General features: G+C 34.8%; 1 protein-coding gene and 34 non-coding genes across 35 annotated transcripts in view; 34 read left to right on the top strand and 1 right to left on the bottom strand.

Annotated features, from left to right (window-relative positions):
* Window positions 1–15268, bottom strand: part of nt5dc1 (5'-nucleotidase domain containing 1) — a 193380-nt gene that overhangs the window by 128938 nt on the left and 49174 nt on the right. The gene's annotated exons all lie outside the window — the stretch shown is intronic.
* Window positions 133–204, top strand: trnaa-ugc (transfer RNA alanine (anticodon UGC)). The gene has a single exon. It is a non-coding gene; the product is annotated as a tRNA-Ala (tRNA).
* On the top strand, window positions 420–491 carry trnaa-ugc (transfer RNA alanine (anticodon UGC)). Its single transcript has one exon. It is a non-coding gene; the product is annotated as a tRNA-Ala (tRNA).
* Window positions 1308–1379, top strand: trnaa-agc (transfer RNA alanine (anticodon AGC)). Its single transcript has one exon. It is a non-coding gene; the product is annotated as a tRNA-Ala (tRNA).
* trnaa-agc (transfer RNA alanine (anticodon AGC)) lies at window positions 1898–1969 on the top strand. Its single transcript has one exon. It is a non-coding gene; the product is annotated as a tRNA-Ala (tRNA).
* trnaa-ugc (transfer RNA alanine (anticodon UGC)) lies at window positions 2177–2248 on the top strand. The gene has a single exon. It is a non-coding gene; the product is annotated as a tRNA-Ala (tRNA).
* trnaa-agc (transfer RNA alanine (anticodon AGC)) lies at window positions 2469–2540 on the top strand. The gene has a single exon. It is a non-coding gene; the product is annotated as a tRNA-Ala (tRNA).
* On the top strand, window positions 3018–3089 carry trnaa-ugc (transfer RNA alanine (anticodon UGC)). The gene has a single exon. It is a non-coding gene; the product is annotated as a tRNA-Ala (tRNA).
* Window positions 3305–3376, top strand: trnaa-ugc (transfer RNA alanine (anticodon UGC)). The gene has a single exon. It is a non-coding gene; the product is annotated as a tRNA-Ala (tRNA).
* Window positions 4193–4264, top strand: trnaa-agc (transfer RNA alanine (anticodon AGC)). The gene has a single exon. It is a non-coding gene; the product is annotated as a tRNA-Ala (tRNA).
* Window positions 4768–4839, top strand: trnaa-agc (transfer RNA alanine (anticodon AGC)). Its single transcript has one exon. It is a non-coding gene; the product is annotated as a tRNA-Ala (tRNA).
* Window positions 5343–5414, top strand: trnaa-agc (transfer RNA alanine (anticodon AGC)). Its single transcript has one exon. It is a non-coding gene; the product is annotated as a tRNA-Ala (tRNA).
* On the top strand, window positions 5636–5707 carry trnaa-agc (transfer RNA alanine (anticodon AGC)). The gene has a single exon. It is a non-coding gene; the product is annotated as a tRNA-Ala (tRNA).
* On the top strand, window positions 6211–6282 carry trnaa-agc (transfer RNA alanine (anticodon AGC)). The gene has a single exon. It is a non-coding gene; the product is annotated as a tRNA-Ala (tRNA).
* On the top strand, window positions 6472–6543 carry trnaa-ugc (transfer RNA alanine (anticodon UGC)). The gene has a single exon. It is a non-coding gene; the product is annotated as a tRNA-Ala (tRNA).
* Window positions 6751–6822, top strand: trnaa-ugc (transfer RNA alanine (anticodon UGC)). The gene has a single exon. It is a non-coding gene; the product is annotated as a tRNA-Ala (tRNA).
* On the top strand, window positions 7639–7710 carry trnaa-agc (transfer RNA alanine (anticodon AGC)). Its single transcript has one exon. It is a non-coding gene; the product is annotated as a tRNA-Ala (tRNA).
* On the top strand, window positions 7918–7989 carry trnaa-ugc (transfer RNA alanine (anticodon UGC)). The gene has a single exon. It is a non-coding gene; the product is annotated as a tRNA-Ala (tRNA).
* trnaa-agc (transfer RNA alanine (anticodon AGC)) lies at window positions 8210–8281 on the top strand. The gene has a single exon. It is a non-coding gene; the product is annotated as a tRNA-Ala (tRNA).
* On the top strand, window positions 8759–8830 carry trnaa-agc (transfer RNA alanine (anticodon AGC)). Its single transcript has one exon. It is a non-coding gene; the product is annotated as a tRNA-Ala (tRNA).
* trnaa-ugc (transfer RNA alanine (anticodon UGC)) lies at window positions 9038–9109 on the top strand. Its single transcript has one exon. It is a non-coding gene; the product is annotated as a tRNA-Ala (tRNA).
* trnaa-agc (transfer RNA alanine (anticodon AGC)) lies at window positions 9330–9401 on the top strand. The gene has a single exon. It is a non-coding gene; the product is annotated as a tRNA-Ala (tRNA).
* trnaa-ugc (transfer RNA alanine (anticodon UGC)) lies at window positions 9879–9950 on the top strand. The gene has a single exon. It is a non-coding gene; the product is annotated as a tRNA-Ala (tRNA).
* On the top strand, window positions 10166–10237 carry trnaa-ugc (transfer RNA alanine (anticodon UGC)). Its single transcript has one exon. It is a non-coding gene; the product is annotated as a tRNA-Ala (tRNA).
* Window positions 11646–11717, top strand: trnaa-agc (transfer RNA alanine (anticodon AGC)). The gene has a single exon. It is a non-coding gene; the product is annotated as a tRNA-Ala (tRNA).
* Window positions 11939–12010, top strand: trnaa-ugc (transfer RNA alanine (anticodon UGC)). The gene has a single exon. It is a non-coding gene; the product is annotated as a tRNA-Ala (tRNA).
* Window positions 12231–12302, top strand: trnaa-agc (transfer RNA alanine (anticodon AGC)). Its single transcript has one exon. It is a non-coding gene; the product is annotated as a tRNA-Ala (tRNA).
* On the top strand, window positions 12492–12563 carry trnaa-cgc (transfer RNA alanine (anticodon CGC)). Its single transcript has one exon. It is a non-coding gene; the product is annotated as a tRNA-Ala (tRNA).
* Window positions 12790–12861, top strand: trnaa-ugc (transfer RNA alanine (anticodon UGC)). Its single transcript has one exon. It is a non-coding gene; the product is annotated as a tRNA-Ala (tRNA).
* On the top strand, window positions 13069–13140 carry trnaa-ugc (transfer RNA alanine (anticodon UGC)). Its single transcript has one exon. It is a non-coding gene; the product is annotated as a tRNA-Ala (tRNA).
* On the top strand, window positions 13957–14028 carry trnaa-agc (transfer RNA alanine (anticodon AGC)). The gene has a single exon. It is a non-coding gene; the product is annotated as a tRNA-Ala (tRNA).
* Window positions 14250–14321, top strand: trnaa-ugc (transfer RNA alanine (anticodon UGC)). The gene has a single exon. It is a non-coding gene; the product is annotated as a tRNA-Ala (tRNA).
* On the top strand, window positions 14542–14613 carry trnaa-agc (transfer RNA alanine (anticodon AGC)). The gene has a single exon. It is a non-coding gene; the product is annotated as a tRNA-Ala (tRNA).
* Window positions 14803–14874, top strand: trnaa-cgc (transfer RNA alanine (anticodon CGC)). The gene has a single exon. It is a non-coding gene; the product is annotated as a tRNA-Ala (tRNA).
* On the top strand, window positions 15101–15172 carry trnaa-ugc (transfer RNA alanine (anticodon UGC)). Its single transcript has one exon. It is a non-coding gene; the product is annotated as a tRNA-Ala (tRNA).

The following is a 15268-nucleotide window of genomic DNA, read 5'->3' as shown; positions in this document are numbered from 1 at the left end:
CAAAACAATAGCTTCATGAAGTATGTTGGAAGAAATATTATCGAGAATATGTTTTAAATATTCCAAGCCACTAATGGGACATAATAAGGTGAGGTTCAATTTTTGTTGAAAACAAGTGAATATTTCATACAAGGGGGTGTAGCTCAGTGGTAGAGCGCATGCTTTGCATGTATGAGGTCCTGGGTTCAATCCCCAGCATCTCCAACTAGATTTATAGATTTAAACTACTATCTTTGCATAAAGACAATCTTTTTACAACTATGATTCTATGCAAATAATAGTGAGGCCAAAACAATAGCTTCATGAAGTATGTTGGAAGAAATATTATCGAGAATATGTTTTAAATATTACAAGCCACTGATGGTACATAATAAGGTGAAGTTAAACTCTCTTTGAAAACAAGTGAACCATTAAGACAAGGGGATGTAGCTCAGTGGTAGAGCGCATGCTTTGCATGTATGAGGTCCTGGGTTCAATCCCCAGCATCTCCAATCAGATTTATAGATCAGTACTGTTTTAAACTACTTGCTTTGCATAAAGACAATCTTTTTACAACTATGATTCTATGCAAATAATAGTGAGGCCAAAAAAATAGCTTCATGAAGTATGTTGGAAGAAATATTATCGAGAATATGTTTTAAATATTCCAAGCCACTAATGGGACATAATAAGGTGAAGTTAAATTTTTGTTGAAAACAAGTGAACATTTCATACAAGGGCATGTAGCTCATTGGTAGAGCGCATGCTTAGCATGTATTAGGTCCTAGGTTCAATCCCCAGCATCTCCAACCAGATTTATAGATCAACGCTTTTTTAAACTGCTTGCTTTGCATAAAGACAATCTTTTGACAACTATGATTCTATGCAAATAGTAAGGGCCAAAACAATAGCTTCATGAAGTATTTTATTAGAAGTAATATCGAAAATATCTTTTAAATATTCCAAGCCACTGATGGGACATAATAAGGTGAGGTTCAATTTTTGTTGAAAACAAGTGAACATTTCATACAAGGGCATGTAGCTCAGTGGTAGAGCACATGCTTAGCATTTGTGTGGTGCTAGGTTCAATCCCCAGCATCTCCAAACAGATTTATAGATCAACACTGTTTTAAAGTGTTTGCTTTGCATAAAGACAATCTTTTTACAACTATGATTCTGTGCAAATAATAATTAGGCCAAAACAATAGCTTCATATCGTATGTTAGTAGAAATATTATCGAGAAAATCTTTGAAATATTCCAATGCACTGAAGGGACATAATACAGTGAAGATAAACTCTTTTGAAAACAAGTAAACAGTTCATACAAGGGGATGTAGCTCAGTGGTAGAGCGCATGCTTAGCATGTATGAGGTCCTGGGTTCAATCCCCAGCATCTCCAACTAGATTTATAGATCAATACTGTTTTAAACTACTTGCTTTGCATAAAGACAATCTTTTAACTATGATTCTGTGTAACTAATAGTTAGGCCAAAACAATAGCTTCATGAAGTATGTTGGAAGAAATATTATCGAGAATGTCTTTTAAATATTCCTACCCATTCATGGGACATAATACAGTGAAGATAAACTCTTTTAAAAACAAGTGAACCATTAAGACAACGGGATGTAGCTCAGTGGTAGAGCGCATGCTTTGCATGTATGAGGTCCTGGGTTCAATCCCCAGCATCTCCAACTAGATTTATAGATCAATACTGTTTTAAACTACTTGCTTTGCATAAAGACAATCTTTTTACAACTATGATTCTATGCAAATAATAGTGAGGCCAAAACAATAGCTTCATGAAGTATGTTGGAAGAAATATTATCGAGAATATGTTTTAAATATTCCAAGCCACTAATGGGACATAAAAAGGTGAGGTTCAATTTTTGTTGAAAACAAGTGAATATTTCATACAAGGGGGTGTAGCTCAGTGGTAGAGCGCATGCTTAGCATGTATGAGGTCCTGGGTTCAATCCCCAGCATCTCCAACTAGATTTATAGATCAATACTGTTTTGCATAAAGACAATCTTTTAACTATGATTCTGTGTAAATAATAGTTAGGCCAAAACAATAGCTTCATGAAGTATGTTGGAAGAAATATTATCGAGAATGTCTTTTAAATATTCCTACCCATTCATGGGACATAATACAGTGAAGATAAACTCTTTTGAAAACAAGTGAACCATTAAGACAAGGGGATTTAGCTCAGTGGTAGAGCGCATGCTTTGCATGTATGAGGTCCTGGGTTCAATCCCCAGCACCTCCAAGTAGATTTATAGATCAATACTGTTTTAAACTACCTGCTTTGCAAAAAGACTATCTTTTTACAACTATGATTCTATGCAAATAATAGTGAGGCCAAAACAATAGCTTCATGAAGTATTTTATTAGAAGTAATATCGAAAATATCTTTTAAATATTCCAAGCCAACCAGATAATAAGGTGAGGTTAATTTTTTGTTGAAAACAAGTGAACAGTTCATACAAGGGGATGTAGCTCAGTGGTAGAGCGCATGCTTAGCATGTATGAGGTCCTGGGTTCAATCCCCAGCATCTCCAACTAGATTAATAGATCAACACTGTTTTAAACTGCTTGCTTTGCATAAAGACAATCTCTTTACAACTATGATTCTATGCAAATAATAGTAAGAGCCAAAACAATAGCTCTTTTAAATATTCCAAGCCACTCATGGTACATAATAAAGTGAAGTTAAACTCTCTTTGAAAACAAGTGAACCATTAAGACAAGGGGATGTAGCTCAGTGGTAGAGTGCATGTATGAGGTCCTGGGTTCAATCCCCAGCATCTCCAACTAGATTTATAGATCAATACTGTTTTAAACTACTTGCTTTGCATAAAGACAATCTTTTTACAACTATGATTCTATGCAAATAATAGTGAGGCCAAAACAATAGCTTCATGAAGTATGTTGGAAGAAATATTATCGAGAATATGTTTTAAATATTCCAAGCCACTAATGGGACATAATAAGGTGAGGTTCAATTTTTGTTGAAAACAAGTGAATATTTCATACAAGGGGGTGTAGCTCAGTGGTAGAGCGCATGCTTTGCATGTATGAGGTCCTGGGTTCAATCCCCAGCATCTCCAACTAGATGTATAGATTTAAACTACTATCTTTGCATAAAGACAATCTTTTTACAACTATGATTCTATGCAAATAATAGTGAGGCCAAAACAATAGCTTCATGAAGTATGTTGGAAGAAATATTATCGAGAATATGTTTTAAATATTACAAGCCACTGATGGTACATAATAAGGTGAAGTTAAACTCTCTTTGAAAACAAGTGAACCATTAAGACAAGGGGATGTAGCTCAGTGGTAGAGCGCATGCTTTGCATGTATGAGGTCCTGGGTTCAATCCCCAGCATCTCCAATCAGATTTATAGATCAGTACTGTTTTAAACTACTTGCTTTGCATAAAGACAATCTTTTTACAACTATGATTCTATGCAAATAATAGTGAGGCCAAAAAAATAGCTTCATGAAGTATGTTGGAAGAAATATTATCGAGAATATGTTTTAAATATTCCAAGCCACTAATGGGACATAATAAGGTGAAGTTAAATTTTTGTTGAAAACAAGTGAACATTTCATACAAGGGCATGTAGCTCATTGGTAGAGCGCATGCTTAGCATGTATTAGGTCCTAGGTTCAATCCCCAGCATCTCCAACCAGATTTATAGATCAACGCTTTTTTAAACTGCTTGCTTTGCATAAAGACAATCTTTTGACAACTATGATTCTATGCAAATAGTAAGGGCCAAAACAATAGCTTCATGAAGTATTTTATTAGAAGTAATATCGAAAATATCTTTTAAATATTCCAAGCCACTGATGGGACATAATAAGGTGAGGTTCAATTTTTGTTGAAAACAAGTGAACATTTCATACAAGGGCATGTAGCTCAGTGGTAGAGCACATGCTTAGCATTTGTGTGGTGCTAGGTTCAATCCCCAGCATCTCCAAACAGATTTATAGATCAACACTGTTTTAAAGTGTTTGCTTTGCATAAAGACAATCTTTTTACAACTATGATTCTGTGCAAATAATAATTAGGCCAAAACAATAGCTTCATATCGTATGTTAGTAGAAATATTATCGAGAAAATCTTTGAAATATTCCAATGCACTGAAGGGACATAATACAGTGAAGATAAACTCTTTTGAAAACAAGTAAACAGTTCATACAAGGGGATGTAGCTCAGTGGTAGAGCGCATGCTTAGCATGTATGAGGTCCTGGGTTCAATCCCCAGCATCTCCAACTAGATTTATAGATCAATACTGTTTTAAACTACTTGCTTTGCATAAAGACAATCTTTTAACTATGATTCTGTGTAACTAATAGTTAGGCCAAAACAATAGCTTCATGAAGTATGTTGGAAGAAATATTATCGAGAATGTCTTTTAAATATTCCTACCCATTCATGGGACATAATACAGTGAAGATAAACTCTTTTAAAAACAAGTGAACCATTAAGACAACGGGATGTAGCTCAGTGGTAGAGCGCATGCTTTGCATGTATGAGGTCCTGGGTTCAATTCCAAGTAGATTTATAGATCAATACTGTTTTAAACTACTTGCTTTGCAAAAAGACTATCTTTTTACAACTATGATTCTATGCAAATAATAGTGAGGCCAAAACAATAGCTTCATGAAGTATTTTATTAGAAGTAATATCGAAAATATCTTTTAAATATTCCAAGCCAACCAGATAATAAGGTGAGGTTCATTTTTTGTTGAAAACAAGTGAACAGTTCATACAAGGGGATGTAGCTCAGTGGTAGAGCGCATGCTTAGCATGTATGAGGTCCTGGGTTCAATCCCCAGCATCTCCAACTAGATTTATAGATCAATACTGTTTTAAACTACTTGCTTTGCATAAAGACAATCTTTTAACTATGATTCTGTGTAACTAATAGTTAGGCCAAAACAATAGCTTCATGAAGTATGTTGGAAGAAATATTATCGAGAATGTCTTTTAAATATTCCTACCCATTCATGGGACATAATACAGTGAAGATAAACTCTTTTGAAAACAAGTGAACCATTAAGACAACGGGATGTAGCTCAGTGGTAGAGCGCATGCTTTGCATGTATGAGGTCCTGGGTTCAATTCCAAGTAGATTTATAGATCAATACTGTTTTAAACTACTTGCTTTGCAAAAAGACTATCTTTTTACAACTATGATTCTATGCAAATAATAGTGAGGCCAAAACAATAGCTTCATGAAGTATTTTATTAGAAGTAATATCGAAAATATCTTTTAAATATTCCAAGCCAACCAGATAATAAGGTGAGGTTCATTTTTTGTTGAAAACAAGTGAACAGTTCATACAAGGGGATGTAGCTCAGTGGTAGAGCGCATGCTTAGCATGTATGAGGTCCTGGGTTCAATCCCCAGCATCTCCAACTAGATTTATAGATCAATACTGTTTTAAACTACTTGCTTTGCATAAAGACAATCTTTTAACTATGATTCTGTGTAACTAATAGTTAGGCCAAAACAATAGCTTCATGAAGTATGTTGGAAGAAATATTATCGAGAATGTCTTTTAAATATTCCTACCCATTCATGGGACATAATACAGTGAAGATAAACTCTTTTGAAAACAAGTAAACAGTTCATACAAGGGGATGTAGCTCAGTGGTAGAGCGCATGCTTAGCATGTATGAGGTCCTGGGTTCAATCCCCAGCATCTCCAACTAGATTTATAGATCAATACTGTTTTAAACTACTTGCTTTGCATAAAGACAATCTTTTAACTATGATTCTGTGTAACTAATAGTTAGGCCAAAACAATAGCTTCATGAAGTATGTTGGAAGAAATATTATCGAGAATGTCTTTTAAATATTCCTACCCATTCATGGGACATAATACAGTGAAGATAAACTCTTTTGAAAACAAGTGAACCATTAAGACAAGGGGATGTAGCTCAGTGGTAGAGCGCATGCTTTGCATGTATGAGGTCCTGGGTTCAATTCCAAGTAGATTTATAGATCAATACTGTTTTAAACTACTTGCTTTGCAAAAAGACTATCTTTTTACAACTATGATTCTATGCAAATAATAGTGAGGCCAAAACAATAGCTTCATGAAGTATTTTATTAGAAGTAATATCGAAAATATCTTTTAAATATTCCAAGCCAACCAGATAATAAGGTGAGGTTCATTTTTTGTTGAAAACAAGTGAACAGTTCATACAAGGGGATGTAGCTCAGTGGTAGAGCGCATGCTTAGCATGTATGAGGTCCTGGGTTCAATCCCCAGCATCTCCAACTAGATTTATAGATCAACACTGTTTTAAACTGCTTGCTTTGCATAAAGACAATCTCTTTACAACTATGATTCTATGCAAATAATAGTAAGAGCCAAAACAATAGCTCTTTTAAATATTCCAAGCCACTCATGGTACATAATAAAGTGAAGTTAAACTCTCTTTGAAAACAAGTGAACCATTAAGACAAGGGGATGTAGCTCAGTGGTAGAGCGCATGCTTTGCATGTATGAGGTCCTGGGTTCAATCCCCAGCATCTCCAACTAGATTTAAACTACTATCTTTGCATAAAGACAATCTTTTTACAAATATGATTCTATGCAAATAATAGTGAGGCCAAAACAATAGCTTCATGAAGTATGTTGGAAGAAATATTATCGAGATTATGTTTTAAATATTCCAAGCCACTGATGGTACATAATAAGGTGAAGTTAAACTCTCTTTGAAAACAAGTGAACCATTAAGACAAGGGGATGTAGCTCAGTGGTAGAGCGCATGCTTTGCATGTATGAGGTCCTGGGTTCAATCCCCAGCATCTCCAATCAGATTTATAGATCAGTACTGTTTTAAACTACTTGCTTTGCATAAAGACAATCTTTTTACAACTATGATTCTATGCAAATAATAGTGAGGCCAAAAAAATAGCTTCATGAAGTATGTTGGAAGAAATATTATCGAGAATATGTTTTAAATATTCCAAGCCACTAATGGGACATAATAAGGTGAAGTTAATTTTTTGTTGAAAACAAGTGAACATTTCATACAAGGGCATGTAGCTCATTGGTAGAGCGCATGCTTAGCATGTATTAGGTCCTAGGTTCAATCCCCAGCATCTCCAACCAGATTTATAGATCAAAGCTTTTTTAAACTGCTTGCTTTGCATAAAGACAATCTTTTGACAACTATGATTCTATGCAAATAGTAAGGGCCAAAACAATAGCTCAATGAAGTATTTTATTGGAAGTAATATCGAAAATATCTTTTAAATATTCCAAGCCACTGATGGGACATAATAAGGTGAGGTTAAATTTTTGTTGAAAACAAGTGAACTTTTCATACAAGGGCATGTAGCTCAGTGGTAGAGCACATGCTTAGCATGTGTGTGGTGCTAGGTTCAATCCCCAGCATCTCCAAACAGATTTATAGATCAACACTGTTTTAAACTGTTTGCTTTGCATAAAGACAATCTTTTTACAACTATGATTCTGTGCAAATAATAATTAGGCCAAAACAATAGCTTCATATCGTATGTTAGTAGAAATATTATCGAGAAAATCTTTGAAATATTCCAATGCACTGCAGGGACATAATACAGTGAAGATAAACTCTTTTGAAAACAAGTAAACAGTTCATAAAAGGGGATGTAGCTCAGTGGTAGAGCGCATGCTTAGCATGTATGAGGTCCTGGGTTCAATCCCCAGCATCTCCAACTAGATTTATAGATCAATACTGTTTTGCATAAAGACAATCTTTTAACTATGATTCTGTGTAAATAATAGTTAGGCCAAAACAATAGCTTCATGAAGTATGTTGGAAGAAATATTATCGAGAATGTCTTTTAAATATTCCTACCCATTCATGGGACATAATACAGTGAAGATAAACTCTTTTGAAAACAAGTGAACCATTAAGACAAGGGGATTTAGCTCAGTGGTAGAGCGCATGCTTTGCATGTATGAGGTCCTGGGTTCAATCCCCAGCATCTCCAAGTAGATTTATAGATCAATACTGTTTTAAACTACTTGCTTTGCAAAAAGACTATCTTTTTACAACTATGATTCTATGCAAATAATAGTGAGGCCAAAACAATAGCTTCATGAAGTATTTTATTAGAAGTAATATCGAAAATATCTTTTAAATATTCCAAGCCAACCAGATAATAAGGTGAGGTTAATTTTTTGTTGAAAACAAGTGAACAGTTCATACAAGGGGATGTAGCTCAGTGGTAGAGTGCATGCTTAGCATGTATGAGGTCCTGGGTTCAATCCCCAGCATCTCCAACTAGATTAATAGATCAACACTGTTTTAAACTGCTTGCTTTGCATAAAGACAATCTCTTTACAACTATGATTCTATGCAAATAATAGTAAGAGCCAAAACAATAGCTCTTTTAAATATTCCAAGCCACTCATGGTACATAATAAAGTGAAGTTAAACTCTCTTTGAAAACAAGTGAACCATTAAGACAAGGGGATGTAGCTCAGTGGTAGAGTGCATGTATGAGGTCCTGGGTTCAATCCCCAGCATCTCCAACTAGATTTATAGATCAATACTGTTTTAAACTACTTGCTTTGCATAAAGACAATCTTTTTACAACTATGATTCTATGCAAATAATAGTGAGGCCAAAACAATAGCTTCATGAAGTATGTTGGAAGAAATATTATCGAGAATATGTTTTAAATATTCCAAGCCACTAATGGGACATAAAAAGGTGAGGTTCTATTTTTGTTGAAAACAAGTGAATATTTCATACAAGGGGGTGTAGCTCAGTGGTAGAGCGCATGCTTAGCATGTATGAGGTCCTGGGTTCAATCCCCAGCATCTCCAACTAGATTTATAGATCAATACTGTTTTGCATAAAGACAATCTTTTAACTATGATTCTGTGTAAATAATAGTTAGGCCAAAACAATAGCTTCATGAAGTATGTTGGAAGAAATATTATCGAGAATGTCTTTTAAATATTCCTACCCATTCATGGGACATAATACAGTGAAGATAAACTCTTTTGAAAACAAGTGAACCATTAAGACAAGGGGATTTAGCTCAGTGGTAGAGCGCATGCTTTGCATGTATGAGGTCCTGGGTTCAATCCCCAGCATCTCCAAGTAGATTTATAGATCAATACTGTTTTAAACTACCTGCTTTGCAAAAAGACTATCTTTTTACAACTATGATTCTATGCAAATAATAGTGAGGCCAAAACAATAGCTTCATGAAGTATTTTATTAGAAGTAATATCGAAAATATCTTTTAAATATTCCAAGCCAACCAGATAATAAGGTGAGGTTCATTTTTTGTTGAAAACAAGTGAACAGTTCATACAAGGGGATGTAGCTCAGTGGTAGAGCGCATGCTTAGCATGTATGAGGTCCTGGGTTCAATCCCCAGCATCTCCAACTAGATTAATAGATCAACACTGTTTTAAACTGCTTGCTTTGCATAAAGACAATCTCTTTACAACTATGATTCTATGCAAATAATAGTAAGAGCCAAAACAATAGCTCTTTTAAATATTCCAAGCCACTCATGGTACATAATAAAGTGAAGTTAAACTCTCTTTGAAAACAAGTGAACCATTAAGACAAGGGGATGTAGCTCAGTGGTAGAGTGCATGTATGAGGTCCTGGGTTCAATCCCCAGCATCTCCAACTAGATTTATAGATCAATACTGTTTTAAACTACTTGCTTTGCATAAAGACAATCTTTTTACAACTATGATTCTATGCAAATAATAGTGAGGCCAAAACAATAGCTTCATGAAGTATGTTGGAAGAAATATTATCGAGAATATGTTTTAAATATTCCAAGCCACTAATGGGACATAATAAGGTGAGGTTCAATTTTTGTTGAAAACAAGTGAATATTTCATACAAGGGGGTGTAGCTCAGTGGTAGAGCGCATGCTTTGCATGTATGAGGTCCTGGGTTCAATCCCCAGCATCTCCAACTAGATTTATAGATTTAAACTACTATCTTTGCATAAAGACAATCTTTTTACAACTATGATTCTATGCAAATAATAGTGAGGCCAAAACAATAGCTTCATGAAGTATGTTGGAAGAAATATTATCGAGAATATGTTTTAAATATTACAAGCCACTGATGGTACATAATAAGGTGAAGTTAAACTCTCTTTGAAAACAAGTGAACCATTAAGACAAGGGGATGTAGCTCAGTGGTAGAGCGCATGCTTTGCATGTATGAGGTCCTGGGTTCAATCCCCAGCATCTCCAATCAGATTTATAGATCAGTACTGTTTTAAACTACTTGCTTTGCATAAAGACAATCTTTTTACAACTATGATTCTATGCAAATAATAGTGAGGCCAAAAAAATAGCTTCATGAAGTATGTTGGAAGAAATATTATCGAGAATATGTTTTAAATATTCCAAGCCACTAATGGGACATAATAAGGTGAAGTTAAATTTTTGTTGAAAACAAGTGAACATTTCATACAAGGGCATGTAGCTCATTGGTAGAGCGCATGCTTAGCATGTATTAGGTCCTAGGTTCAATCCCCAGCATCTCCAACCAGATTTATAGATCAACGCTTTTTTAAACTGCTTGCTTTGCATAAAGACAATCTTTTGACAACTATGATTCTATGCAAATAGTAAGGGCCAAAACAATAGCTTCATGAAGTATTTTATTAGAAGTAATATCGAAAATATCTTTTAAATATTCCAAGCCACTGATGGGACATAATAAGGTGAGGTTAAATTTTTGTTGAAAACAAGTGAACATTTCATACAAGGGCATGTAGCTCAGTGGTAGAGCACATGCTTAGCATTTGTGTGGTGCTAGGTTCAATCCCCAGCATCTCCAAACAGATTTATAGATCAACACTGTTTTAAAGTGTTTGCTTTGCATAAAGACAATCTTTTTACAACTATGATTCTATGCAAATAATAGTGAGGCCAAAAAAATAGCTTCATGAAGTATGTTGGAAGAAATATTATCGAGAATATGTTTTAAATATTCCAAGCCACTAATGGGACATAATAAGGTGAAGTTAAATTTTTGTTGAAAACAAGTGAACATTTCATACAAGGGCATGTAGCTCATTGGTAGAGCGCATGCTTAGCATGTATTAGGTCCTAGGTTCAATCCCCAGCATCTCCAACCAGATTTATAGATCAACGCTTTTTTAAACTGCTTGCTTTGCATAAAGACAATCTTTTGACAACTATGATTCTATGCAAATAGTAAGGGCCAAAACAATAGCTTCATGAAGTATTTTATTAGAAGTAATATCGAAAATATCTTTTAAATATTCCAAGCCACTGATGGGACATAATAAGGTGAGGTTAAATTTTTGTTGAAAACAAGTGAACATTTCATACAAGGGCATGTAGCTCAGTGGTAGAGCACATGCTTAGCATTTGTGTGGTGCTAGGTTCAATCCCCAGCATCTCCAAACAGATTTATAGATCAACACTCTTTTAAAGTGTTTGCTTTGCATAAAGACAATCTTTTTACAACTATGATTCTGTGCAAATAATAATTAGGCCAAAACAATAGCTTCATATCGTATGTTAGTAGAAATATTATCGAGAAAATCTTTGAAATATTCCAATGCACTGAAGGGACATAATACAGTGAAGATAAACTCTTTTGAAAACAAGTAAACAGTTCAAACAAGGGGATGTAGCTCAGTGGTAGAGCGCATGCTTAGCATGTATGAGGTCCTGGGTTCAATCCCCAGCATCTCCAACTAGATTTATAGATCAATACTGTTTTAAACTACTTGCTTTGCATAAAGACAATCTTTTAACTATGATTCTGTGTAAATAATAGTTAGGCCAAAACAATAGCTTCATGAAGTATGTTGGAAGAAATATTATCGAGAATGTCTTTTAAATATTCCTACCCATTCATGGGACATAATACAGTGAAGATAAACTCTTTTGAAAACAAGTGAACCATTAAGACAAGGGGATGTAGCTCAGTGGTAGAGCGCATGCTTTGCATGTATGAGGTCCTGGGTTCAATCCCCAGCATCTCCAAGTAGATTTATAGATCAATACTGTTTTAAACTACTTGCTTTGCAAAAAGACTATCTTTTTTAAACTATGATTCTATGCAAATAATAGTGAGGCCAAAACAATAGCTTCATGAAGTATTTTATTAGAAGTAATATCGAAAATATCTTTTAAATATTCCAAGCCAACCAGATAATAAGGTGAGGTTCATTTTTTGTTGAAAACAAGTGAACAGTTCATACAAGGGGATGTAGCTCAGTGGTAGAGCGCATGCTTAGCATGTATGAGGTCCTGGGTTCAATCCCCAGCATCTCCAACTAGATTTATAGATCAACACTGTTTTAAACTGCTTGCTTTGCATAAAGACAATCTCTTTACAACTATGATTCTATGCAAATAATAGTAACAGCCAAAACAATAGCTCTTTTAAATATTCCAAGCCACTCATGGTACATAATAAAGTGAAGTTAAACTCTCTTTGAAAACAAGTGAACCATTAAGACAAGGGGATGTAGCTCAGTGGTAGAGTGCATGCTTCGCATGTATGAGGTCCTGGGTTCAATCCCCAGCATCTCCAATTAGATTTATAGATCAATACTCTTTTAAACTACTTGCTTTGCATAAAGACAATCTTTTTACAACTATGATTCTATGCAAATAATAGTGAGGCCAAAACAATAGCTTCATGAAGTATGTTGGAAGAAATATTATCGAGAATATGTTTTAAATATTCCAAGCCACTAATGGGACATAATAAGGTGAGGTTAAATTTTTTGTTGAAAACAAGTGAATATTTCATACAAGGGGGTGTAGCTCAGTGGTAGAGCGCATGCTTTGCATGTATGAGGTCCTGGGTTCAATCCCCAGCATCTCCAACTAGATTTAAACTACTATCTTTGCATAAAGACAATCTTTTTACAACTATGATTCTATGCAAATAATAGTGAGGCCAAAACAATAGCTTCATGAAGTATGTTGGAAGAAATATTATCGAGAATATGTTTTAAATATTCCAAGCCACTGATGGTACATAATAAGGTGAAGTTAAACTCTCTTTGAAAACAAGTGAACCATTAAGACAAGGGGATGTAGCTCAGTGGTAGAGCGCATGCTTTGCATGTATGAGGTCCTGGGTTCAATCCCCAGCATCTCCAATCAGATTTATAGATCAGTACTGTTTTAAACTACTTGCTTTGCATAAAGACAATCTTTTTACAACTATGATTCTATGCAAATAATAGTGAGGCCAAAAAAATAGCTTCATGAAGTATGTTGGAAGAAATATTATCGAGAATATGTTTTAAATATTCCAAGCCACTAATGGGACATAATAAGGTGAAGTTAATTTTTTGTTGAAAACAAGTGAACATTTCATACAAGGGCATGTAGCTCATTGGTAGAGCGCATGCTTAGCATGTATTAGGTCCTAGGTTCAATCCCCAGCATCTCCAACCAGATTTATAGATCAACGCTTTTTTAAACTGCTTGCTTTGCATAAAGACAATCTTTTGACAACTATGATTCTATGCAAATAGTAAGGGCCAAAACAATATCTTCATGAAGTATTTTATTGGAAGTAATATCGAAAATATCTTTTAAATATTCCAAGCCACTGATGGGACATAATAAGGTGAGGTTAAATTTTTGTTGAAAACAAGTGAACTTTTCATACAAGGGCATGTAGCTCAGTGGTAGAGCACATGCTTAGCATGTGTGTGGTGCTAGGTTCAATCCCCAGCATCTCCAAACAGATTTATAGATCAACACTGTTTTAAAGTGTTTGCTTTGCATAAAGACAATCTTTTTACAACTATGATTCTGTGCAAATAATAATTAGGCCAAAACAATAGCTTCATATCGTATGTTAGTAGAAATATTATCGAGAAAATCTTTGAAATATTCCAATGCACTGAAGGGACATAATACAGTGAAGATAAACTCTTTTGAAAACAAGTAAACAGTTCATACAAGGGGATGTAGCTCAGTGGTAGAGCGCATGCTTAGCATGTATGAGGTCCTGGGTTCAATCCCCAGCATCTCCAACTAGATTTATAGATCAATACTGTTTTAAACTACTTGCTTTGCATAAAGACAATCTTTTAACTATGATTCTGTGTAAATAATAGTTAGGCCAAAACAATAGCTTCATGAAGTATGTTGGAAGAAATATTATCGAGAATGTCTTTTAAATATTCCTACCCATTCATGGGACATAATACAGTGAAGATAAACTCTTTTGAAAACAAGTGAACCATTAAGACAAGGGGATGTAGCTCAGTGGTAGAGCGCATGCTTTGCATGTATGAGGTCCTGGGTTCAATCCCCAGCATCTCCAAGTAGATTTATAGATCAATACTGTTTTAAACTACTTGCTTTGCAAAAAGACTATCTTTTTACAACTATGATTCTATGCAAATAATAGTGAGGCCAAAACAATAGCTTCATGAAGTATTTTATTAGAAGTAATATCGAAAATATCTTTTAAATATTCCAAGCCAACCAGATAATAAGGTGAGGTTCATTTTTTGTTGAAAACAAGTGAGCAGTTCATACAAGGGGATGTAGCTCAGTGGTAGAGCGCATGCTTAGCATGTATGAGGTCCTGGGTTCAATCCCCAGCATCTCCAACTAGATTTATAGATCAACACTGTTTTAAACTGCTTGCTTTGCATAAAGACAATCTCTTTACAACTATGATTCTATGCAAATAATAGTAAGAGCCAAAACAATAGCTCTTTTAAATATTCCAAGCCACTCATGGTACATAATAAAGTGAAGTTAAACTCTCTTTGAAAACAAGTGAACCATTAAGACAAGGGGATGTAGCTCAGTGGTAGAGTGCATGCTTCGCATGTATGAGGTCCTGGGTTCAATCGCCAGCATCTCCAATTAGATTTATAGATCAATACTCTTTTAAACTACTTGCTTTGCATAAAGACAATCTTTTTACAACTATGATTCTATGCAAATAATAGTGAGGCCAAAACAATAGCTTCATGAAGTATGTTGGAAGAAATATTATCGAGAATATGTTTTAAATATTCCAAGCCACTAATGGGACATAATAAGGTGAGGTTAAATTTTTTGTTGAAAACAAGTGAATATTTCATACAAGGGGGTGTAGCTCAGTGGTAGAGCGCATGCTTTGCATGTATGAGGTCCTGGGTTCAATCCCCAGCATCTCCAACTAGATTTAAACTACTATCTTTGCATAAAGACAATCTTTTTACAACTATGATTCTATGCAAATAATAGTGAGGCCAAAACAATAGCTTCATGAAG

This window comes from Callionymus lyra, chromosome 17 (genome assembly GCF_982586985.1).
Source record: "Callionymus lyra chromosome 17, fCalLyr1.hap1.1, whole genome shotgun sequence".
Lineage (NCBI taxonomy): Eukaryota > Metazoa > Chordata > Actinopteri > Syngnathiformes > Callionymidae > Callionymus > Callionymus lyra.
The sequence above is the reverse complement of the archived record's forward strand: the minus strand, read 5'-3'. Positions and strand labels throughout refer to the sequence as shown.